Genomic DNA, 15847 nt, shown 5'->3' with positions numbered 1-15847 from the left:
TGTTCACAGCTACACTGTTAATTAGCATTCACATTTGACTTTAGAAAGCGAAAAAAAAAATCTCTATGAATTAGTGCAGTATGCAACTTGCACTGTCCTGCTCAACAGTTTTAGGGGAATTCTTGATATCAACATTGGTTCTGAACTATATTTCTGTGGTTCTTCTATCATACAACAAAACATGGAAAAAAAAAGGGAACTAAGAAAATAAATTGGAGGGCTTCCCTGGTGGCGCAGTGGTTGAGAGTCTGCCTGCCAACGCAGGGGACATGGGTTCGTGCCCCGGTCCGGGAAGATCCCACATGCCGTGGAGCACCTGGGCCCGTGAGCCATGGCCGCTGAGCCTGTGCGTCAGGAGCCTGTGCTCCGCAGCGGGAGAGGCCACAACAGTGAGAGGCCCGCGTAACGCAAAAAAATAAAAAAATTTTAAAAATATATAAATAAATAAATTAAATAAATGGGAGAATTCCTGAATAGTTCAGTGAGTTGCTGAGTGCTCTTTGAACTCCTACTGTGTGCCAAGCGGAAAGGAAAACAACAAATAGAAGATATAATCCTTAATGTCCAGGAAGCTCTCGATTTAATCAGGGAGAATAAAATAACCATGGAGCAACCTACTAACATACTTATATATATGTAGGCATATTTATATGTATTATTAATTTATAAATTTATAAATTTATCTATCTATAAACTATTTATTATACACATATTTATTTACAAACTATAAAGATTGTATAAATATCAACAAATAGATATAACTAGATATATGTATATATTAATTTACCTGCCTATTTATAAGCTATCTATCTATATAGGCATACATATAAATATATTTATAAACTATCACTAGTTTATATTTGTGTGTGCACACACAAATATGTAAATGGTAAGTTCATATAATGTACTACTGAAAGATGGGCCATGTGGTGTCTACTATTGACAGAAAGGAACTAGGCATGAATTTAAGATCAGCTAGCTTTGTTCAAGGACAGTGTTTCACAGCCACTGAGGATGCAAAAGACACGGACGGATCACTCAGGAAAGACTCGTTCCTCCTAAAACCGCTTCACTCTATCACACCGTCCTCATACAGCCCCACAGCATTTCTTATGACCTTAAGTCACCTTCTTTCTTTACTGTTTATTAATAGTCACAGTGTTAGTGAAACTGAGCAGAACCCTGCGGTGGGCACCCCCAGGGTTGGTTTCTAGAAAAGCTCAAGTCCCCCAGGCCTCCCCGAGTCACAAAAGAGTGGGCTCAAGCAGTTAATGACGAGGCCAATAGAGTCACAGAATCTTTCAGTGTCTGATGCACACCCCTGAGTTGTTTTACAGATACTCTAACTGCCACCAGAGGGAAAAACCTCACTGTATGATGACCAGACTGTAGCCATGACATAAGCTGCTCTATCTTCAGTAGTTCGGAATCTATGGCCAGCACAATTCCAAGAACTGGCCTCAAGAGAATGGGATTAACATTACTGCCCATAATAATCTGTATCTTTGTGGGCATCAGTATAATTGTAGCTTGCGCTGCCCACATATGTAGGTGGGCAAGTAAAACTGTCAGCAAAGAGATGCTACAGACCCATGTCGACATTTTCCACTCTAAGAATACGGTGCCATATGTCAGCATGAAGAACTTACAGCAGACAGACCTTTGCCCATAATCCCATAGAAATAGAATGGTGTCTAACAGTGGGGATTTGTAAGCAGCTATTCTGCCTCTTTCCTGCTTGCCTATATCTGTTCCTCTTAAACCTTAATTATAAAAATGAGATCACCAGATAACATTTAACCTGAATCTTGACTTACAATGTACTAAATGCACACAATACCTTGCTTAATCTGTAGATTTTTCCCCCTAGATTAAAAGAAGTAGGAATGAAGAATTAAGTAGTTAAAGAATGACTAGCCCTCTACATCCAGCTTTTCCCTTTAGCAATCCTGCAGGCAGACCACACAGGCAAGATCACGTCTGAACAAAGGTCATGAGGAGAGAACCAGTCTGCACCCAATGGAAAACGACACAGAACCTAACCTCCTGCCTGCATGATTCACTGAGAGTCTTTCTCCTTTTTCCTCTTATAAACTGTCATGGCTGAGCATAATCTTTAGAGCTGATTTTGGGACACATGTCCACCTTCCGCCCAGGTAGCCAGCTTCCTGATTAGAGCAACCTTTCCTTTTCCAACCAACGCTTGTCTCTGAAGTATTGGCTTTCAAGTGGCAAGCAGCTGAATGTGAATTTGGTAACATTAGCAATATTATTTCTCATCCTTCCCCTCCAGAATGTAAACTTCTAAGGGCAGAGACTTGGACATATTAAAACTGTATACACACTGAGCAGAGAAGCTGGCACACAGTTGATGATTAATATTTGCCAAGTGAATACATACATGAAGTTAAGGCTAATTCTTATATGATGGTAAAGGCAGGTAGTGCCTGGAGAGAAGATGACTTCATGTATCAGATAATAATGATATTAATGACTATACCAAGATAAGTAGTTTGAAAATGTAAATATACTTTCTCAAGCCCAGACGCAATCCTTAGATCATGGTGGCATTCTTTTACCTGGGAGGACCCAGATGTTACAGAAGAATTGGAAAAGAAAGAAGGAATATTCCACTGCTGATGCTGGCGTACACAGTCCCTACCCCACTCTCCCCATCCGTTATTATATAAAGAGCCCAAACTAAAGCGTCTAGCTTATAGGTCTACTCTGTAATTGCTAAAGGATATTCAAGGCATAGAAAAGCTGACCCTTTTCTAGCCCAAGGGATTTAGGAAATGATGAGGAGGGAGAGGGAGGGGGAGAGGAAGAGGGAACACCATGAGATCAGACACAAAAGACAGTGAAAGACATTAGTTGGAAAATCCTAGAAGTGGAAGATGGATAACCCTCCTGGCTACCCCACACTTACTTGGAACTGCAGGCTCTCTTCCACCACCATCAAAAGGGAGGTGACCCAACATGGCTGGGCAAAGGAAGGCCTGGGCCTTATTAAACTCATTGAGCTGCATCTTTCCTGAGGCTCCACCTTCCATCCCAAAGTGGCTTTAATGGGAAACAGAAGTAACTGTAAAGTCCGGCTCTGGACTCGTGAGGGTGTACAGCAGACCCACCATGGAGGCTGCCACCCAACCATACAGATACTGGTCCTTGTTGAGCTCTGAACCCTCATAGGGGAACGACTGAGGCTGAGTCAGGGGAGGGTTCTAGCTAATAAAATAGTCCCTGACTTCAACTGCATAAGCCAGCAGATTTGGCATCACCCCAGTGGACAGGAACATAAATCCTAGAGACAAGAGGAAGTAGAAGTATTGTGGCCAAAGACCTGGACTTGTCATTACCATGGGAGGCTGTGTAAGACTGTGCTCACAATCACACAGCCAGTGGCCGAGTTGGGGAAACAAAGCTGGAATTCAAGCCTGGGTACTCTGACCCCGAGCCCGGCCATTTTTATCTATACTTCCTCTTTTAAGAAACGTAGAACTCTTTCTCTTCACTTCCTATTTTGTTCATTCACTTCCTACTCAACTTGATTGCGGCAATCTAACCAATCATATTATGGGGAGAAGATGGATAGTAAAAAGGGGAAAAAGGTAAGGGTTTCGGGGTGATACTGAGCTGGGTTTGAAGCCATGTTCTGCCTGTGGCTGGTTTCTACCTATGGTAGAATACCGCATTCTACCTGCACGCCCTTGAGCAAGTATAACTTTAGGTTCATTATCTATGAACATATATATTAGCAGTACCTATTGCATAGGGTTATGGTAAGAGCACAGTGAGATAATGTGTGTAGCAGTGCACACAGGAAGAGCTAAGAAACGTTAGCTGTTGCTGCTGAGGAAGAAAGAAGTTGAATATCTTTTGGCGACACAGACACTGAAGAGAAGGTTCCAGTTCAAGTCTCCCCAGTCACAGCTAAACCCAGTTTTTTGCTATTTCTAACCGCTGGGCTTCCTGTTCCAATCTGCTTCCCCCTAAAATTTGCCATCCATCTCTTTATCATATCCCTAAATGGCTTCCAACTTACGACCAGAACAAATGACATTTTGTCTGCATATCTTCCCCATACCACTGACCAGACATAATCTCTTCCTCATTGAAGTGGTTGTGATACATGGTCAGTAACACTTCCAGGACGTTCATCATTTCCTCCTTGGTAGTTATTTATGAATGGCACCTTAGGGGCGCTTGCGTAGACAAGTACTTTCCTTATTAGACAGTCAGCAAATGAAGGCGGGAACCACACACCCACTTCAGCATTCCCTGTGAACTCAACGCACACAGCTCTGCATGTAGCTGACTCCCAAGACTATCAAGTCACTTGTTGCATGTGCTGGTGCCACCGTGTCCTCAGACTCTTCTTTACACACCTAGTAAGTGAGTTTTGTTTAAGTGACACAAGTTGGAACAGGAAATGTAAGGGTCAAAAGAAATTCTTCATCTTTGACTTTCTACAGGATTTTGTAAATGAGAAGCTTTGACTTTTTACCTGAGAAGCACGGTATTAAGATCTGAGAATGGAGAACTAGAAAGCATGGGTTATACAACCATTCCTGCCACTAACCAGCTCTGTGACCTTGGACTAGTCACCTAACCTAGATGGAGCTGATTGCCTCTAAGGGGCCTCCCATCTCCACTACACATCCAAAGGTCCTTTTAATTCTCTAAGATACATAGAGCCTTTCCGTTTTAAACGGCACTAAGCTTAGCAGAGAGCCATCGTACTGGCTGTTACTGGCTTGGCCTTCACGGTGCAGAGGCCCCTGGGACACAGGATAGCGCACCAGAAGTCACAGTCCGCAGCTCAGACCCATGAAAACTAGAGTTTTAATTATGGGTTGGCCACTTGCACAGCATCAGCCTTAAAGAGACAACAGAGTACAAGAAGCAGGTCTCCCTTTGCCAACACACACACACCGTGGCTTGCAGAGTTTCTAATCCGTCTCCCTTTGCCAACACACACACCCCTTGGCTTGCAGAGTTTCTAATCCGTGGTGACAGTACTGAGGTTCACTATAAATACACTGTGAACATTTGCAGCCCTGAAGCAATAGGAAACAAGCTAATAAGAATATCTTGCACGCTCCCAGCCTGTAGTCATAAAGCAAGACAGCCATTCTGAAGCTCTTTCCCTTGCTGCCATATTAGTGGATCCTAAATTTATTCCTACCACTGACTAGATATCCCATTTCCATCTCTTACTTCCTGACAACCCTTCCTTCAAGGTCTTTTAAATAAAAATGCTAATGTCTACGAAATGCTTCCAACTAGTGTACTTAGTTTACCTGAAGAATAACATACCTTTATCTCACAAGCGTGGCAACAATCTCATCTTCTTTGATATGGTTAAGATCAAACCCACTCCTTGTAATCATTCCCTACTGTGATGTGCCCCGTGGCCAATCCAACCAGCACTGACCCCTTACTTTCTTCTCCAAAGCAGAAGAAATGATTGTGTTTATTATATTGAACCCTCTATTTTTCTCATAAGCTCATGCTTTTTGTAAAGATTATGTTTGCAATGTCATCTTTTCCTTCGTTCTTGTTTCAAATTATAGCATGTTTATTGCCTCTGTAGATCTCTCCATACTTCATTCTGTGCTTAAGAGAAATACAAAATCTATTCCTAGCCTGCAGACTCTATGAGTTTGGACACTTGCCTAATTCTATAGCATCATCTCATTGTATTACCTGTTTACCACCCCCCCCCCCTTCAAATCTCACTCCGGTCACACCAAACCATCCTGGTGGCACAAATACCCCAAACTGATGGACTGGGTAGAAAGTTACAAGGCTCCTAGGAGAGAAGAAAAGATGTCTGTAACCATGTAAATCATACATTTGGGTGAGAACATCTAGGACCAACTCTGTTTACAGGGACACATCACCAGTCACTGCCAATACCTCATGTCAACAGACTGCTTTGCTTCACCTCCTCTCTCTCTAAGGATATCACTTCATGAATTGGCCCTTGGACTGGGAGACAGTTTACTCTCTTGGTATAGGGTATCCCACCAAGTTACAGGGAGAAGAGGCATGCTAACATCAACACAACTCGCTAGACAATACAGAACGAATTCTTTATTGTGATTAACTTCTCATTTGCCGACTGGGATGTTTTAGGAGGACTGTGTCTTCAGTGAGTGTTCTGTTTATTTGCATTTTAAAACATTTCGGGTTCACTCATGTCTGGATAACATCAGTTGACGTAGCAGATAAAGCAGAAATGAAAAGCCTGCCTTGTTAGTGAACCTGTACTGACCATCTGCATCCCTGTTACTTTTGTACAACACAGAGAAGTGGCTCATAGGTACTGAGTACCCAGTGTTATTCAAAACAACCCTCAATGAGGGAGTGGGGGAAATATTACCCTCATTTTACAATGTAAGTAAAGCCAGGCACAGAAAAACACAGCAGGTTTCCCGAAGAGAGAGAGGTTTGCACTTCTGCGTAAATTCCATTTTTTTTTTGTACTTTTTTGTCTGCTGCTTCCACAGTCCACATTTGTAAAATGAAATCTTATGCCACCTATCATATCTGACCCAAACGGGGAGAATGTGAAGATTATTCAAGCAAATGGCTGTCAGTTGTCTTCTGTGGCTTGACAGGACTCTGAATATAGCTTTAGCTTTTTTTCCATCAACCTTTTGTTTATTAATTGTACTAATTAATACAAAGTGACAAAAAAGGATGGGATCTCCTATTGTTTTTAACCTCCTAGAATATAAACCCAATCTTCATTTCTTAAAATATCACTTCTGATTTAATCAGTCTGAATTATGTGTCTCCTTGGAGTGTTCAAGAAATGAGATGAGGCCCAAGAGAAAGTCACTCGTGCTAAGCTCTACGTCAGCAAAACTTAACTAAGTTTCCAAGCTCTGCCCTCCCAGAAGAGGAAGACCTGGCACAGCCAATCAGCACTCGCCTGCTCAGCACAAGCTACCTGACCTGCTCCCAGAATTCCCTCTGCTCCATATAAGAGAAGTGACCCTGCTTGGACTAACCAGCACATGCTCGGGGGGCGGGGTGGGGGCGGATAACTTCCTTGCTGCTGCTCACTTTTCTCTATAAAACCCTCTTGAATTACACAACCCTCTGGAGCTCCTTTCTCTCTGCCAGATTGTATGCCCAAGGCAGGAATTACTGAATGAGGCCAATAAGACCTTTCAAATTCACTCAGTTGATATTTGTTCTTTGACACGAAGAACACAACCATGTAATTAAACCTACTTAATCCATCTGCAGATTCAACAGGAGTGTCATAAAAAAATTAAAGGTCTATATTTATAGCTTTTTTTTTTTTAACCTCACTGAGATATTTTTGAATAATAAGGCTGGTGTATCTGCGATGAGTCACTTAGCTCAAGTGAGCTTGGACCAAATCCCAGCGCCTCCTGAGTACGCAGCCAATGCATACTTGCTGATGAATGAGCTAAGAGTATCTTGTTTACTTTGTTTTAATCACTAGGAACACAGTGCCTCTGGTGAAGTGGTTTCAAAAACAAAAACTTGCCAATATCCTAAGTTTTGGGTTCATGTTGTAACAGTAAACATGTACATTTTATACAGTTTATTTTGGTGGAGAATTTATTTTAATAATTTCCTAGATGAATATATAGAATATTTTTAGAAGACAAATGGATCACTTACATTTTAAACTTTTGTTACTACACTTTTGGGTAAATTTATATGTTTTGAAGAATTGGAATATATCTGGGGATTTACGAGAGGGAATATATAACTAGAAAATGTCCACTTTCTACTCTCGAGTGATGATAAAGGATTTTAATTTTAAATATTGTGAAATTATATAAATATTTTCTAATTGTAATACTTGTGTTATTTAGAATATCAGAATATATGGATGGAAAAGTTTAAAAGTATGTACGATGTACAACATGACTATATTTTCAGTTTCTAGTAACAGTAAAGATATAAAAAATGTATATTCATCACGTTCACTAAAAATGTGTCCTAATGGTAGTCTAGTGTTTTCACATACTTTTACCTTGTTAGTATGTCATAGCAGGGGTAGTTTAAAGAGATGATGGAAGGAAAAAACCCCCCAAACCCCAGTACTTTCTTTCACGTTCAGTCTGACCTAGACTACATTATGTTCAAATACAAAAGCGAACTAGAAATAACATTAGTAAAATTCAGTATCATTTAAAAATGACACAGTCTGGTTACCGCATTATAGTTTAAGGAATGTAACGAATTCTCCCCTTGAGACCCAGGTCAGAACAGGGGCAGTTCTGCCTTTTATCTGTGCTCCGTCCTCCCCTGAACTCTGTATCTGGGACACCAGTTACTCTCCACAAAGCACCATCCACAGCTTCATTTATCTAACACGTTAGTTTTCCACCTTCAGCGGTTCTTATTCCATAGTTATTTTCTGGTGACCATCATCTTCACGGCTCCTCCTTTAAAGAGCCATTAACCCATTCCATCATTCACATAAACTTATTAAGCACGTCTTCTGTGCCAACCCTACTTTTTGCTAATCCTTTCCCTTAATACTACTTACATGTATTATTTATACATCAAATTCAGCCCCCTTTTCTTTCTCTCATTTTTAAAAATTTTCCTGCATATGACGATCTCTCCAAGTCAATTGCAAATTTCTTTCTTTTTTTTTTTTTTTTTTTTTTTTTCGTTACGTGGGCCTCTCACTGTTGTGGCCTCTCCCGTTGCGGAGCACAGGCTCCGGACACGCAGGCTCGGCGGCCACGGCTCACAGGCCTAGCCGCTCCGTGGCATGTGGGATCTTCCCGGACCGGGGCATGAACCCGTGTCCCCTGCATCGGCAGGCGGACTCTCAACCACTGCGCCACCAGGGAAGCCCGCAAATTTCTTTTAAACAGGAACTCAAAGGAAAGAATAAACTTCTTTTCCATCTCCCATTTTGTGTAGACTAACAGCAGTTAAAGAGTATATACAAACTGCCCTTTCATTGACGTAATTAATTTCAATGGAAAAGCATGTTTATGCCACGGAGATCGAGTGTTACCTCTGAGTGAGAAGCAAATTTGCCCTTTTCTTCTGAGGGATTATGCACTTACTATTACACACTGAATTCATGAATGACCACGGGTATCCTTTTCAGTTTATTAAAATTGATCATGTTCATTTGTAATTGTTAGGAATACCCTTAAAATAGCGAGATAGCCTTGATTTCAATATGTGTTTAGACTTAATTATAAGAAATAAAGGTGAAATTATGTGAGCATGCATGCTGTGCTTGAAGATCCTTGAAGATTCCCATGGAGAAATCAACACATTAAAGAAGAAAAGAAATGAGTAGCACTTTTTCCATTTCAACTTAATTCTACTGTTTTTCTAATGAAAATTCACCTAAACACAAAGTACCTTACTAATTATCCAATCACAGCAGGAAAATAATAATTAGAAACTGTACAACTCTATTTAGAACCGTGCTCAGAACGTCCTCACACTTGGCTCTTCCCTAAGGTATGTGAACCAATAGTGCAGTTCTAAGCCATTATATCCTAACAAAACTCTAAATATTGATTTGTTTTTCCTCCTACCATTTTAAGATGTCTAAAATTTGTTTTTTTTTGACCAGCAAAAATTTTGGATTCCATGCTCTCCCTCCTTTTGCAAGTTTAATTAAAGACTGGTTATGTATCATTGTAAGATGTTACAGTCAATGAAAAGAAATGTAAAGTTCAACTAATAAACACAAAATTCACCATCTCTTGATGCACATGAATTTTAGGAAGATTGCTAAAGTTACAATTGCTTGATGACAGTATTTTAGGAAAATTTTATTTATCCAGCAGTGCTTAAACTCTGAAATAGAGGAAAGACATTATTTAGAAAAAAGCACAAAGAAATGGCTGATTCTCAAAGTAAGGTGTACTCCCGCTGAGTCTTATTTCTTTAGCCATCAACAATAAATGATTCTCCCTTTAAAAACATAGGCCATTATTTCTTTTCCTTTCCTTTCTTCTCTAGCAATATGCCTCCCAGCCATAGTCAGAAGATAGAAATGTGCATGACAAGTTGTGCAAAGATAAATCTATTTTATGTTTCTTTCTCTCTTTTTTCTAGCAATGAGAATGTCCCTTGCAAACAGGAGGTAATATATGGACTAAATTGGTCTAGGGATGCTAATATTTGCTCTAATATTTTCAAATGAGTTCAAGATTTTAGGCCTCAGTGAAGCAATCCCCAAAATGTATAAAAAGCAAATGCTATGATCTTAGAGTTGCAACTAGAAATATTTAAATAATGGTTATTAGAAGAAGCAAAAGATTAGAAATGGGTAAACCAATTTTTCTCACATATTAATATATCTTTTCCTTATTTACATACACAAAATTTGAAAAAAAATCATTAAACTATAGGACAGTGAGAAAAAAGTTGAAAAACAAATACTTTGAACATACAAAATAAAAATGATACACACCCTAGGAGCCAGTAAGTGCTACAAAACTAACATCAGTTACTTTAAGGATATAATTGGTTGTTTAGTTTATCAGGGGGCTGCCGTAGATTACCTTGATTTCAGCTGTGGTTTTGACAGGTCATCTAAGCCTATTCTTGTAGAGAACATGTGAAGCTGGGAATTAAGTCACTTACTGTTTACTAAGCAATTAAACTCAAATTGTGATTAGTGGATTGTCATCATCTTATATGGATATTTCCAAAGATATAACATAAGCCTAGGCACCACTTTAAATCAGTGACTTAGCAAAAGGCACAGAAAATGTGTTCTACCACTGTGAAGACCACATTAAAAAAAATCAAGATTTAAAATTCTTTCCCTAGTTCACTACACCAAAGCTAACAAAATGGAATTTGAATGGAATTTGAATTTTAACCCTAATTCTAGGGTTAAAAAATCAATTAAACAAATATAGGCAAAAGATTCCTGAGACTGCAGTGATTCTTGCGGAAAAAGGTCTGAATGCATTTTAACAAACTGTAATATAAAACAGTGATACAAAACTGCTTGAAGGTGAATATAAAAAATAAGCATCAACAAAAGCTAAACGTAGCTTTAGCTGGAATAAACAGAAATGCAGTTTTAAGTCGACTGTTCATATTTTGCACTAGTCAGACCAGCTTTATGGCACTGTTTCCTGTTCACATATTCATTTCGTGCTCATTTACTATGATAAGCATCTTTCATATGCAATGTGAAAGGCCATTAAAAAAACATCCACCTGAATCATTTTAAGGAAACTGACAGCTGAAGATTTCCAGGAGGAAGGCAATTAAAATGCTGAGGATTCTAAAAACCATGTCACATAAATAGTTAATGAAAACTGAGATATTTTCACTGACAAAGAAAATAGCCATTAAGAAAAAAACTTATGCATTTGGATAAATGTGGTTTGTGTTGTCTCATAAGGAAGAACCAAAGCTAACAGGTAATAATCATTGAAAGGGAAATACGAGACCAAAAGAATGAAGAATTTTCTATTAATTTGAGGTGCTCAGCAACAGAAGAGGCACCCTTATAAACGTCCGTATTTCCCAGTGCCATATCTCACAGTAAAGCAGGCTCGTAGGGGTGGTGTAGGGTATTCTTACCGAGGTAAAGTACAACAGGTAGGAGTCCAGAACTGCCTTTGCAATTATGAATCTAGAACATGGCATTCCAGAAAGGTACACGATTGATAAGACACCACATTGCATAGATATCTTGGCACATTTTAAAAGATGTATCCTGTTTATCCTGGGAACAATCAGTTTTACCTTCTTCCATTTACAGATTTATCCCCAACTCTCCAAGCCTCAGGGTCTTTTTCTGCCTATTACTCCCTGTTCCACCTTCAGGGGAACTATTTATGTGCTCTGGGCTCCTTAGAGGATTTTTCTCTCAGGGTTTCAGCCCTAACTATTTAGCACATTCTAGGTTTTCCTTGGCCCTCTTTCCTGAATTTGCTTTTATGGATTTTCTAGGAATGAGCCATCCAGCCATTTCAACACAGCTCCATTTATCCACTGACTCTACCTTTTTCTCTAAATCCTAGGATTCTGAGCAACATACTGTCTCATTGTCCCTTCAGCTTGAACCTTCAAGGCATTCAATTTCTCATTAATTCACAATCTCTCTTTCAGTGGAATATCAAACATAGCCTTTTCAACTCTAACTTGTCGAGTACCTAGGCACATTGAAGACAAAAGAAAATGTCTTTAAAATTGATTCAGATCAAAGGATGAAAAAGTGTTAAAACCAAAAGAAAAATTAAATTAGTAACAGAAAATAGAGGGAGTAGTCATTTCTGAGGTTAGTGTAAATAATTTTGGGGAATAAAACAATCAAAATTCAGATTTGATAGAATAAAGGTTAGGGCCAGAGATGAACTAATGGAAACAGTGGTTGTAAACAGGAAAAGAAACTGAAGAGTAAAGTGTTTGAAAAGGTAAGACATCTTTTTTTTTTTTTTTTTTTTTTTTTTGCGGTACGCGGGCCTCTCACCGTTGTGGCCTCTCTCGTTGCGGAGTACAGGCTCCGGACGCGCAGGCTCAGCGGCCATGGCTCACGGGCCCAGCCGCTCCGCGGCACGCGGGATCCTCCCCGACCGGGGCACGAACCCGCGTCCCCTACATCGGCAGGCGGACTCTCAACCACTGCGCCACCAGGGAAGCCCCAAAGACATCTTTAAATTAGGATTAAGGATGTGTTTCATTACTGAATAGAAGACATTTGACAAGAGAAACTTTTTGGCAGGAAGAGAAAAAATTCTTGTATTGTGCATGGGAGAAAGCCTTCTTTAGCTATTTTATCTAATTTAAACCTCACCCCTTTGGAATAAAACTAATACCTTGCCTTTCTTGTACCACGAGCAAATCATATACTAGAAATTAGACTATATTAATCCTTTAAATATATTAAAAATATTTTAAAATGAACTATAATAAATGATTCAATACCAAATGGTAAAGGATTCCTAAGAAGGACATTCATGGCTTTTAATGCTTATATTAAAAAAAAAAGGCTTAAAATCAATGATCTACATTTCCTCTTTAGGTAGCTAGGAAAACATCAGCACATGAACAAAGAATAAGTAAAAAAAAACTAAGTAAAAGAAAATAATAAATTGGGGGATTTGGTAAGATATTTAAAAAGACAAAAAATATGAAAATCAACCAAGAATAAATTTGCTCCTTTTAAAGATTAAAAAAATCAGTAAGCTTTAAAAAACTCTAAGATAAAAGAAATATGAATTAACAGTATAAGGAATAAAAATTAGAGGATTATGTGAACAACTTTATGTCAGTAAATTAAACATTCTGCATGAAATTTAAGAATTCCTTCAGGTATCCAATGTAACAGACGTGGCAGAAGAAAAAGACATCTAAACAGTTCTATAGCCTTTAAACTGAATTCATCATCGAAAAGCCCTCCTACAAAGAAAATACCAAGCAGAGAAGTTTTCACTGGTGAATTATTCTAAACATATAAGGATGAAATAACACCAAACTTACCATCTTACCATCTATATCTATGAGACATATTACTTTCTTGTAATGTCATTCTTGGATTTTCATATCAAGGGCATGCTGGTCTCATAAAAGGTGGTAACTTGTTTATGGTTTGTTTTGTTTGTTTGCTTGTTTTTGTTTCTCTGGGTTTTTGGGTTTTTTTTTTTTTTGATCTATAGACATAGATGGTAAAAGCCTTTGCAGAGTACAAGCAAATCCAATTCCATGATTTGTTGTACAGTTGATATACAAAACACAGTCACACACATCATTCTTATCATCTTCCACAAACAGAAAATTCCAAGTTTATAAAGATATAATATACCATTTACATTAGTGATAAATATCAAGTATCTAAGAATAAAATAAAAGATATTTAAGATCTCTACATAGAAAAGTATAAAACACTATTGAGGGCTTCCTTGGTGGCACAGTGGTTAAGAATCCACCTGCCAATGCAGGGGACGCGGGTTTGAGCCCTGGTCTGGGAAGATCCCACATGCCGTGGAGCAACTAAGCCCATGCGCCACAACTACTGAGCCTGCACTCTGGAGCCCGTGAGCCACAACTGCTGAGCCCACATGCCACAACTACTGAAGCCCGTGCACCTAGAGCCTGGGCTCTGCAGCAAGAGAAGACACCACAATGAGAAGCCCATGCACCACAACGAATAGTGGCCCCACGCTCACTGCAACTAGAGAAAGCTTGCATGCAGCAACGAAGACCAAACACAGCCAAAAAATAATAAATACATAAAATAAATAAATTTTAAAAAACACTATTGAGAGAAATTAAAGAGCTAAATATATTAGAAAGATGTTCTCATGTCTTTGGGAGTCTCAATATTATAAAAGTGACAACTGTCTTCAAATTAATGCTTAAAGCAAAACCTTTTAAAATGCCAGATATCTGTTGTTGTTTGAAAAGATTGAAGAGCTAATCTAAAATTTATATGAAACCAAAACAAGCCAAGACAATCTTGAAGGAAAATATAACTAGCGATTATTCATTACCAGATATCAAGATCGAATAAAAAACTGTATTAGTTAAGAAACTATGTCAGTGGTACATAAAAGTGACCATGGGACAGAAATGAGATCTAAAAACATATCAACATGCATACAGTCATCTGATTTATGATAAAGATGACACTCTTTGGTAGTAAAGAAAGGATTATCTTAATAAATAATGTTGAGACAACTGGATACACATACCAAACCAAAAATCAATTCCAGAAGAACTGTGCATATAAATATTAAAGGCAAAATGGTAAAGCCTTTTTTTTTTTTTTTTGCGGTAGGCAGGCCTCTCACTGTTGTGGCCCCTCCCCCTGCGGAGCACAGGCTCCGGACGCGCAGGCCCAGCAGCCATGGTTCACGGGCCCAGCCGCTCCGCGGCACGTGGGATCCTCCCAGACCGGGGCACGAACCCGCGCCCCCCGCATCGGCAGGTGGACTCCCAACCACTGCGCCACCAGGGAAGCCCGGTAAAGCCTTTTATACAAAGTACGTGAGAATATCTTTGTGACCTTGGCGCAGTCAAAGATTTCTTAAGCTGGATACAAAAAAAAGTACTTTTAATAAAAGGAAAGTAAATAATAATCTGACTAAATATAATTATTAACTTCTGTTAGTAAAAGAAAAATATAAGCCACCAATTAAGAAAGCATAATTAAGAAAGTACTCATATCCAGAATATACAAAGAAATCCTATCAATCAATTAGAAAAAGACAGACAGGGCTTCTCTGGTGGCACAGTGGTTGAGAATCTGCCTGCTAATGCAGGGGACACGGGTTCGAGCCCTGGTCTGGGAGGATCCCACATGCCACGGAGCAACTAGGCCCGTGAGCCACAACTACTGAGCCTGCGCATCTAGAGCCTGTGCTCCGCAACAAGAGAGGCCGCAATACTAAGAGGCCCGTGCACTGTGATGAAGAGTGGCCCCCGCTTGCCACAACTAGAGAAAGCCCTCGCACAGAAATGAAGACCCAACACAGCAAAAATAAATAAAAAATAAATTAATAAACTCCTACCCCCAACATCTTCTTTAAAAAAAAAAAAAAAGACAGACAATGGGCACAATTCTTGAACTGACACTTCAGTAAACAGGATACATAAGTGGCCAATAAGCATGAAAAAATGCTCAACTTCCTGCGTTGATGAAAACTAAAACCACAAGATACAACAGAGCACCAGGATAGTAAACATTTGTAAAATAAATTTATTTTATTATTATTATTATTATTTTTGGCTGCACTGGGTCATCGTTGCTGCAGGCGGGTTTTCACTAGTTGCGGCGAGCAGGAGCTACTCTTTGTTGCGGTGCGCAGGCTTCTTATTGCGGTGGCTTCTCTTGTTGCGGAACATG

General features: G+C 39.3%; 1 long non-coding RNA gene across 1 annotated transcript in view; it reads right to left on the bottom strand.

Moving 5' to 3' along the window:
- Window positions 1-15847, bottom strand: part of LOC308608171 — a 553808-nt gene that overhangs the window by 375312 nt on the left and 162649 nt on the right. The window lies entirely within an intron of this gene.

This window comes from Mesoplodon bidens, assembly GCF_964165515.1.
Source record: "Mesoplodon bidens genome assembly, chromosome: 20".
Lineage (NCBI taxonomy): Eukaryota > Metazoa > Chordata > Mammalia > Artiodactyla > Ziphiidae > Mesoplodon > Mesoplodon bidens.
Note: the sequence above shows the minus strand (reverse complement) of the source record. Positions and strands in the feature narration are given on the sequence as shown.